The following is a 12,500-nucleotide window of genomic DNA, read 5'->3' as shown; positions in this document are numbered from 1 at the left end:
ACTCTATGAAAGACTCATTTTAAACAGAATATCAACAACAGTTGATAACTTACTAACCACGGACCAAGCTGGGTTCAGACCTGGATGCTCCTGTTGTGACCAGGTCCTTAACTCAATACATCGAGGATGGTTTTGAACTGCGGCAAATCACAGGGGCAGTGTTCGTAGATTTGACAGCAGCCTATGACACTGAACCATAGGGGCCTGTTACTAAAGCTCTCCACCATGCTTAAGAACAGGACCCTAGTCTATACCATCAGAAACCTCTTGGAAAACCGCAGATTCTATGTGGAAATTAATGGAGTCAAAAGCAGGTGGAGGGCTCAAAGGAATGGCCTACGCGAGGGATCAGTCCTTGCCCCCCTGCTTTTTAACATCTATACAAAAGATCAACCATCGGCCCCAGATGTACGTAGATTTATCTATGCAGACGACTTGTGCCTAGCCACACAGGCCCAAACCTTTGAGGACATTGAGTCAAAATTAACATCAAACCTTGACTTAATTAAACATTACAATAAAAAATTATCCCTGAATCCCAGTCCATCAAAAAACCCAGGTGTGTGCTTTCCACCTAAAAAACAAAGAAGCCAACCAGAAGCTCAAAGTAGAGTGGTGTGGGGAAGTACTGGAGCACCACCAGAATCTAGTGTACTTTGGGGTGACACTGGACAGAGCACTCTCTTTTGCCTCTCATATGAACAAACTCAGAGGGAAAATAAGTTCCCGAAATGTCCTACTGAAAAATTTAGTTGGTACAAAGTAGGGAGCAAATGCTACCACTTTGAGAACATCTGCCCTGGCTCTTTGTTACGTACCTGCCGAGTACTGTTCACCTGTATGGAGCAGATCAGCACATGCTGACAAAATTGACCCTATGCTCAAATGAGCATGCAGGACCATCACAGGCACATTGCGCTCCACACCTACCAACATCCTTTATAGGCTTGCTGGCTTAGCACCCCCCAACGTCAGACGGTGCATAGCAGATAAAATGGAGAAACAAAAACAGCTCTCAGACGCAAGGTACCCACTACACCAACACCAACCAGTGCCATGTCGACTAAAATCACGGAAGAGCTTTGCATCTATAGTTGATTTACCTCCAGGCACATCTGCCCAAAAGTACAGAGTGGATAAGTGGAAGGAGTCAGAGACCAGAGCTCCCAATCCTGCAGTTCAGGAGCCAAAAGAAGAACTTCCAGACGGCGCTCAGCTCCCCAGGCACGAGTGGTCTGCACTCAACAGAGCAAGAGCTGGGGTCACAAGAACTGGGGACAATATGGTCAAATGGGTCTGAAGATCTGCCCATCATGCGAGTGTGGAGGACGCATCCAAACTATTGACCACATTTTACGATCGTGTCCATTCTCTCTTAACCTAGTCAACACCGATCTAGTCAAAGTAAACCAAAGAACTATGGAATGGCTGGCTATCTGGAGTGACAAGCTATGAATGAAGTATATATATAGCATATATATAGTATACATATAGTATATACATAGTACATATTTAGCATATATATATTATATATATAGCATACATATAGTATATATATAGTATATATATAGTATATATATAGTGTATATATAGTGTATATATACTATATATATACTATATATATAGTATATATATTGTATATATATGCTATATATATATAGTATATATATACTATATATATAGCATATATATAGTATATATATTGTATATATATACTATATATATATACTATATATACTATGTATATACTATATATATACTATATATATAGTATATATAGTATATATATAGTATATATATGGTATATATATAGTATATATATGGTATATATATAGCATATATATAGTATATATGTAGTATAGTATATATATAGTATATATATGGTATATATATAGTATATATATAGTATATATGTAGTATAGTATATATATAGTATATATATAAAGTATATATATACTATATATATATACTATATATATACTTTATATATAGTATATACATACTATATATATACTATATATGTATATACTATAAATATATATATAATATATACATGCTATATATAGTCCTGGGTATGACTATAAACTGCATCCAATGATGAGACTCTAGTTCGGGAGTTCGGGAGTTGTAGGGAAAGTTGAGTTATCCTTTAGTCATCACTGCTCCCAGGTCCATCTTGACATGAGATAGTAACACCTGGTAGGGTCCCTTGATGTAGGGTTACATATCCTAGTGCCGGGCAGCTGCTGCAAAAGTATCTGCATCCGGTGGATGAGCTTTTCATTCTTGTTAACGGCAGTTATACTCTGGCTACTGTACTGCGGTGTGGAAAGCAGCTGACGACCTCCCACACTATTTAGTCGTGTTTGCCAACATGTTAATACGCCAAAGAAGAAAGAACGTTATCGCATCGGATGGTGAGACCCGCGGGCCTGAAGATGTGTCCAATGCTACCAAGGAAGGGAGAGAGACTCAACTCAGCACTCCTGGAAATTATGACAGAGCAAGATCAAACTCCGCTCTGGAGAGTCCTGTTCCTGAGATGGCGCTGAGAAGTCTTTCTCTGAGAGAAGAGAAAAACATTGCCACTTGGAATGTGAGAGGTCTTACCACGGGGTAGTTTCACAGGAGATGCAGAGATGTAAAGTTGACATCATGGGAATAGCTGAGCACTGGTGGACTGGATAGGGAAGATTTACAACTGAGAGTGGCTAGACAGTTGTCTACTCAGGCAAGGAGACTGGGCCTCATAGTAGTAGAGTGGGGTTTGTTGTGGCCAAAGAAGTGGCATCTTCTATCCTTGGCTACAACCCAATCAATGACCGGATTATGACCATACGTCTGAGTGCACGTCCAATGAACCTCACACTGACAAGACTTGGAAGACTTCTGTACAACTAACGACCTGGTTATCGGAATTATCATCTTTCAACAGCATCCACAACGGCTTTACACTTGGATCAGTCCTGGTGATAGAGTGAGAAATCAAATTGATAATATCGTGATTGGGAAAAGGTAGAGGACAGCTCTTTAGGACCCGACCCAGTGCCGACTGTGGAAGCAACCACCAGCTTTTATAGGCAACAATCAAGATCAGACTCAAATCTATGAAGAAAAGAACTGAGACTAATAGGTACGATGTTACACAAATTCCTAAGATGTTTACTGTAGAAGTTCAGAACAGATTCACACCATTGCTAAACATTGATGAAGAAATATGGAAAGAGATGGTTACCACAATGAAGAGTGTAGCAGACGAGTACATACCGAAGCAGAAGACAAAACGACCATGGCTAGGCGAACAGACTATGGCAACAGCAAAGAAGCGGCAGAAAGCAAAGGTGAGAAGAGAATAGGATGAATGGAAACATCTAGACAAGGATTACCATAGGCAAAACAGGACAAGAATGAATATCTAGAAGAAAATGTGTAGAGGCAGAAGAAGCAAATCAACGGCACAACACAAAGCTGGTGTTTAACTTGATGAAAGAATTGACCAACACTTGGGTACCTAGGCGTCATGGAATCAATGACTGGAATGGCAACACACTAACTGAGGAAGATGATATCAAGGCGCGTTGGGTAGAGTACTGCAGTGATCTTTACCAAAGAGCAAATAATGACAGACAAGCTGAAGTGTCGACTAGCCAAGAAAAAGAACCAGCACCACTCAAGTTAGAGGAGTGGGCCCTCAAAGAAATATAAGGAGGAAAGTCACCAGGAACGGACAACTTACCGATATACACATATATATATTCATATATACTATATATATATATATATATATATATATATATATATATACTACATACATATATTATATATATATGTATATATTATATATATAAAATGTATATATACTATATATATACTATATATATGTACCATATATACACATATATAGATAGATAGATATAGATATAGATATATATACTATATATATACTATATATATACAATATATATATATCATTGTCTACTATATATATACTATATATATATATACTATATAGATACACTATACTGATATACTATACATATATACTATATATATACTATATATATACTATGAATATATATTTACATATATACTATATATATACTATGAATATATATTTATAAATATATATAATATATGAATACAAAATATATATATAATATATGAATACTATATATATATTATATATAATAAATATATAAACTATATATACTATATATATACCATCTAAATGATATATACATACTATATATATGTACCATATATATATATATATATATATATATATATATATATATATATTAATATATATACATGTATATACTATATATATAGTATGTATATATACTATAGTGTGTATATATATATCATGTATAGTGTATATATATATATATATATCATATATATACTATTTATATATATACATATATTCTATATATATACTATATGTATACTATATATACTGTATGTATTCTATAAATACTATATATATACTATATATATGATATATTTATACTATATATATATCCCAATGCCGCTGGGGAAAATGAATAAAAAAAGGGGAATATGCTCTGCCAATTTTTTATATTTTTTTGTAATGTCTCTGCACATAGATGGCAATTAGTAGATTTTGTGGCCTTACCTAATTTGAATTAGTGGGAAAAACGTATTTTTTACTACTGCTATGTTATTTTTATTATAAGCACTTTAATTTATATAATGATATAAACGTTGGTAACAGCAAAATAAGGTAACGTAAAATATTTTCGTAATCAAAGAAAAGGGTGAACGGGCGAGACAGGCAGTACTCGTTAATGGCTCATTGGTGATTTAGTACAAGTGTAGCCATCTCTGTGTAAAAACCAATCAAACAAGTAACTCACAGTGGGCATGGCACGTACGTATACGTCATACCCGTGGGCAATGGGATATATACCACATATTTATACACTTTACATATTTATATATATAATATATATACTATATATCATATATATCTATATATATATATAATATACAGTGTATATATATATAGTATATATACATATATATGTATATATATATATATATATATATATATATATACATATATATATGTAGTATATATATAGTGTATATATATATATATATATATATATATATATGTGGTATATATACTATACATACATATACACTATATATATGTACTATATATATACTATATATTATATATCTATATATATAATATATCGTATAAATTTAGTGTATATATACATATATATAGATAGTAAATACATATATATAGATAGTATATATATATATATTTATATATATATACATATATTGTATATAGATTTGGTGTATATATATATAAATACTATTTATGTATATACTTTATATATACTATATATATGTAATATACAGATATACTATATATATATATATATATATATATATATATATATATATAATATATGTTATATATTTATCCTATATATACAAATACTATATATATACTACATGTATATACTATATTTATGTAATATACTTATATACTATATATATATACATATATATACTATATATTTATACTATATATACATATACTATATATATATATATATATATATATATATATATATATATACTATTTACATACTATATATATATACATATACATATATACTGTATATATGTATTATATGTATATACTATATATATACACTATATATATATACATATATAGGTATATATACTATATATGTATGCTATATATATATATTAAACATATACTATATATATATATATACATATATATATATATTTATATATATATATATACATATATATATATATATTTATATACTTAGAGAACTTATGCTTATACTAATATATATATACTATATATATACATATATATATATATATATATATATATATATATATATATATATATATATATGACGATATACTATATATATACTATATATTTATACTATGTACTATATATATACTATATAGTTATACTATGTACTATATATATATACTATATATTTATACTATGTACTATATATATATATACTATATAGTTATACTATGTACTTTTTATATATACTATATATTTATACTATGTACTATATATATATGTATATTTATTTATATACTTATATAACTTATACTTATAATATATATGTATATATACTATATATATATGATATATATACTATATATTTATACTATGTACTATATATATATGTGTGTGTGTGTGTGTGTATACTGTATATATACTATATATATATATATATATATATATATATATATATATATATATAATATATATACTATATATATATTATATATATAATATATATACATATGCAGTGTATATATACTATGTATATAGTTTGAAGAATCAGGAATGATTGGATATTTTTGAAGAGGTGCAAGAATTTTGCACCAATAACATAATTGTACCCGATGAATGGTTACTGGTATTTTGACTGTTATTGCTGAAAATATAGTGGCTTGAGCAGGGATCCACTAAGTTGAGGATGAGAGCCACATCCCTAAACTGAATTCATATGTGGCATACAGGCTTGCAACACATAACTCTTGTGTAATGTATGTAAAATGACGTTGCCGCATACACTTTTGCACCATGGTATCAGAGTTCATGTTGGGACCTCATCCTTTAGTATTATTAATTTATATGCCCTAGCAAATCTTCTTCATCTTGGCGAACTTCCACATTGTATTCAGCCTGAGCCAACGGTTATCGTTGGTGACTTTAATGCCAGGCATATCAGACATAATGACCCTACAAGATCAAACAGAAATAGAACTATATTGCCTCACCTGTTAGCTTCCCATGAATGTGCACAACTGATAGGTAATGATGAACCTACGCATATACTTGGTAGAATACTCGATAGGTGAGACAACATATATGTCAAATATTATTCCAGATCTCTTATCAGATCAATGCTATACTGTCTGAGATCAAAATTCCTTATACTCCGATCACAGACTCCAGGTTTCAAAGGAGAAGAATAATGATTCCAGATAACTTGGTATTTGATTTTGTTACCAACACTTCTGACTGGTATAAAGATTATATCCCGAGGTCAGCATCTACATTCATTGATGATGTGGTATCAAAGATACATCAGTTTCATGATAAGATGATGGAGAGCAAAAACAAATAACATTACTGTCATCGAAAATTATATGATAATATAATGATCCACTACTGTCTACCATAAAAATAAATGTAAGGAATATTGGCAAATCATGCAGGGAGAGCAGAACACCCCCCATGCTGAAGCTTTTCCAGCAAGCTCTTCAGAAGGTCAGGGATAGGGCTTCTGTATTACAACAAAGAAATGGTATTTTTTGTAACCTTATTGAATATTTCAACACCACTAGGAAAGGCATGGGAGGGAATAAATATAATAAAAATCAAAAGACGTCTAGAGTTGCCCATCCAGACCCGCAACAAAAGCTAGTGAATTTGTCAATAATAATGTATTATTAATATTAATAAATATGCCAAAGTGTATCGCCACTTTTGAAAGGATGATATTAAATAGACCTATACACAGAATTAGATACCTACTATCGAGTAATCTTCAAGGATTTCTACCAGGAAAGAGTGTCCAAGATTGCATTACGACCTTTCTCACAACTCTCGGGGCACCAGTTTCACTGTTTTTCTGGATCTTAAATCAGCATTTGATATTGCTAATACTTATATCATCTTACATCTTATATGGATTAGTGGATAATCAAGTGTACTTTTTCAGGGGTACATAAGTGAACAAAAAGACATGATACTGGGAACACCACTAGGCGGAGTATTAAGCCCTCTTTTGTTTAGTGTGATAATGAATACACTTATCAAACGTTATCAAGCGAAGGTCAACGGTCTTGTATTGAGTTATGCTAATGATATTCTCATTCAGACAAAAATCTATCACGGAATGGAGAGTGTATTAACAGTTGTCCCTTCCATATGTAACGAACTAGGATTATTTATCTCCACAGAGAAAACGAAACTTATATAGTCACAACTGTAAAGATAGAAACAAGATATTTAAGTTATATGGCATGAATATTGAACAGGTTGAGACATACAAATATGTAGGAGTCATGGTTCCTCATAAAACAGAACAGGTTGCATGGAATGCTTAAAGCAGAAATGCAGGAGTAGACTGGCTGCCTTGAGGGTAGTTGGCAACAATGTCACGTCTGGAGTAAATATTAGAATTATAAGGTTAATATACACTGCATATATTCGATCACGAATAGATTATGTTTTCCCAGTATTAATCACTCAGTCAAGTATATCGATTAGAAAGTTGGAAATCATGCAAAATATAGCCTTAAGAATTATACTTGGCTGTACGAGAACAACAAAGGTGTTGAATAAGAGGAAGGAGCTGGAAATAGCGAGTGTCCAACAAAGGATAACCGAAATAAATTCTATGATTATTAAGATCATCAAATCAAGCTAAAGACGTCCTTCAAACATACTGTCGCACCGGGAGACATAAATCTGCTTGGGTAAAAAAAAAAAAAAAAAATGTTATTTACTATGGTATGAATGACTTTTCTTAAGGCATTAAACACAAACATTCTGTGCCACCATTTGATGTAAGATACTTTGATACGATCAAAACAAATGCCTCCCTAAGAATATAGTTTAAATAATGTTTCTAAAAATTAAGGCAAAAATTTCGTTTTGAACCAGATATATAACATCAAGAAAAATTGCAGTCGTCTGCCCAACAAGGCCTCACTGAGTACAATATAGGCGTAACACCTAGCTATGTTCACAGCATACTAAAGCAAAAGCCCTCTTTTAAGGCTGATAATGATATCATAATAAAATGTTAAAGACGAAACACATTTACGAAATAACTAATAATAGAGTTGAGGACACTGAATGTAAGGTGTGCAGGCAGCCATATGCTCACACCCTTGAACACTATGTACTGTTATGCCCACTAACTGAAGGATATCGAGATAGGGATCGACATAAAACCATATATAGTACCAATAATGATTTCTTTAAAAATGGTAAACTTTAAAACATCTTAAAGAATACGGTTCATTCGCCTGTAATAGATAATTATATTTTCCATGGTAAATTTTGTAAAATGTATTATATATATTCATTTCCTTGTACTCCAATAAAATGCACGATCTATGTTTTGTTATCAATATTCTGTAAATTGCTCCCATGTATATGATAATGTACTTGATATTATAACACTGTATAAAACAATTAGGTCTTTTCAAATATTTATCCAGTATATTATATTGAATAAACTCTTTCTCTCTCTCTCTCTCTCTCTCTCTCTCTCTCTCTCTCTCTCTCTCTCTCTCTCTCTCTCTCTCTCTCTCTCTCTCTCTCTCTCTCTCTCTCTCTCTTCCTTTTTCTTTATTTTTCTTTCTTTCCATTTCTTTTTAGCTCGTTCTGTCTTTTCCCTCCCTACCTTATCTCTTTATTCCCACATCCTTCCACTTTCCTCTCCTTCCTCTTTTTCTCCTCCTCCCCTCTCACATCCAGTCCTCCCTGTTGCTTCCTACCCCCGCCTTTTCATAGTTTCTCCTCCCTCTTCCGTCCTCAGCCTCCTTTCTCTCCCCGACACGACTGCTACTGCCTTGCGTCCTCCGCGGGGTCACGCCCGTGGAGACGGGTTGACCCCAGCCAAGGCAGCCTGGCCACAAGATCCCGGCCAGGCTATCACGTGGCAGGAAGTTTGTGAGAAGCAGCCTCTGATGCAGGAACTTAACTTCACCCGAACTAAAACCACAGACGTCTCCGTGTAGATTTTTTTCCTTCTTAAGTATGCTTGCTAATCGGCGTTTCATATGGAATGTGTGCTAGTCAGTAAGCGGCATGGCATGGTTCTACAGATAAAGTAAAGTACCTATGTCAAGTAAATAAAGTAAAGTAGCCTATGTAAAGTAAATAAAGTAAAGTAGTTTATGTAAAGTAAATAAAGTCAGGTAACATTTTTGGATTGTACAAATCGCAACAAAAGCACCAAAAACAAGATGGTTTGCTCTATACTTAACACCGCGCAGTGCTATCATATATAAGTTCAATTCTAATAGGGAACTGATATGCAAAATTAAGACCGCCTAATTACACAGTAGAGTTTGATTCAGATAAGTTTACCTAATAGCCCGCGCCTACTGACAGTACAAAGCAGCCACAAGGTCTGGCGGGTACCTCGATCAGAGGCGCGTGCCACTCGGGTCAAGGAGGACGATGACCCTGACCTGCCCGCCATGCCGAACACTTGAATCCTCCCTTCCCTGTTATTTATTCTTGACTATGACACTTATTTCTAAACGTCTTAAATATTTGAACATTTTAATCCCACAAGGTATTCGTCGCTAATGTCCTTAACTGTTGACGCGGCAGATAATTTTTAATAATTAATCAATTGGAGTGAAATTGTGATAGCCAGTCCATCACCTTACTTCAACGACTCCATTCAACAATTCACATTAAGCGATGTGTACTTGGAACTCCAAGCAACTTTGTTTCTAAGCCTATCAATTTAGTAGCTACTTTGTTCTACATGTTCATGGATAACGATGTGCCCGGTCGAGCAAATGAATGATTATTCTTAATGCTGACCCAAAATATGAGCACAAAGAAAAGGGATCGCAAGGAGAGCCCCGGAATAGTAAATCTTGGCCACATACATTGCTCTAATTCAAGAAATTTGGCAAATTTCCGCGATTTGCTCTGGGTTAAGAATGCCACGGAGTTTTACTTTATTCAAATCCATGTAGCTTTATGTTACCACAGTGTTTAATTTTCTTTTCTTTTGTTTTGGTTTACCAAACTTATACAACTTTTAGTAGATAACGTAGAAAGTCGCAGAAAGGTTGGATTACATTAACAGCCACACAGATCTGTCAGCCAGCCTAAAGATATTTCCTGTGCCGTGTGAGCGAATTCTGGGCAACACGTAGGTCATTCATCAGAGGAAAATTCCTGCAAGTTGCGGAAAAGCCTTCATCCCGCTGAAATATTACGAGGTTGGTTGGGGCAACGAGAGCGATGCACAGAGAACGGCAGACGGATATAGGAAACCCGAAGCGGAACGAGAGCCAGAGCCGCACAGGTAAAGTGATCCTGGTGCCTACTGGTAAGGGGAAATTGATAATAAAATCCACATTTCTAGTGAGAAGGTGCATTATATCAGGTCCGGGATGTAACTTCGTGCGTAAGTTTCCTTAAAGTTCTATTTTGCGACTTCTTATAACGTCGACTTTTCGTAAAGTCAGTTTGGTGTCAAATTTGATTGATGCAGACTGCACATTTACATATAATGGATTAGATCCTTGCCTGGCTTGTTTTTGTTCTTGCGCTGTACATTTACAAGCCCAACATGCGATATGCTGATAGTGCGTTACATCAACATTCCTGGAATATACTTTGACTGACCGCGAATTCTCGGGCACAGCGTAGTTTTTGCTACTTAATGCAATACTTTCCAAAATCAGGTAATTTTATGTCGCGCTTATAAAAACAGTTTACTTAACAGAACCTGACGCCGCAGAGAGGGCATATAATGCTCCATAAAGTTGGAATTCCCTCGCTTGTGCCTCGGGTACCTTCGTGCGAGTAATGGAGGCCGCGGAGCCATGAGCGAAGGGGATGAGGCGCGGGTTGTGCAACGCGGTCAAGGGTAATCCGTCGGTGGACATCTTTTGTAACAGTGATTATTACAGAATCCATATCCTTTCGCAAACAAGCTCTTAATGTTTAAAGTATTCTTGAATCATTGCCCATTTACGGTTAGATTTTGAAGAAGATTGAAAATATCACAGCGTGCGAACTAATCAGGCTCTGAATCCAATGGATTACATTGTTCTAAACCGTTTTTAGTAGTAACGTTTCATCTGCGCTTCTTCGTCTTCCGATTCCCCATCCTACGTACGTGCGAGGCGCCGCCTGCCTGCGCCGGCGACCTTCCCGGACGCGATATATCCTCAAGGTACAGCGGATATCTTTTTGCTGTCGAGTGATATCACGCATTGTATAATAATTGCATCTGCCTGGCGATGCATTTAACTTTTTACTTTCGCTTGACGGAATGCGTAAAAAGAAAGCGAAAGTCTAAACGCGCCAACTTTATGAGGTTGAATTCTCCCCCGAAACAGTTACGTGCCCTGTGATTGGTTGAGAAAAGAAATGTTGCGTTCTGATTGGTGGGTGAATCTTTGCAATTCTCGCTTGCCTATTGGTCTGATAACCGAAGAATGCCTTAGCTCTGCATTTTAGAGCCGTATATAAGATGCGGTGAATCTCACCTTCGGACGCACCAGACCGTCTTGAAGTTGTCAACAGTGAGTGACAAGCTTGTATTGTGCCGTCTCGTTCTTCAAAACTAATTTAGCTAGAGATGAATTAGCTCCTTGGACTGGATGAAGCGAGGGGTGTTATCAGTTTGTGTATATATCATTCCAGTTTTATGGCTGTTAACCTTTCAGGTTAA

Source organism: Penaeus chinensis, chromosome 30 (assembly GCF_019202785.1).
Source record: "Penaeus chinensis breed Huanghai No. 1 chromosome 30, ASM1920278v2, whole genome shotgun sequence".
In the NCBI taxonomy this organism is placed as follows: domain Eukaryota; kingdom Metazoa; phylum Arthropoda; class Malacostraca; order Decapoda; family Penaeidae; genus Penaeus; species Penaeus chinensis.
The sequence above is the reverse complement of the archived record's forward strand: the minus strand, read 5'-3'. Positions refer to the sequence as shown.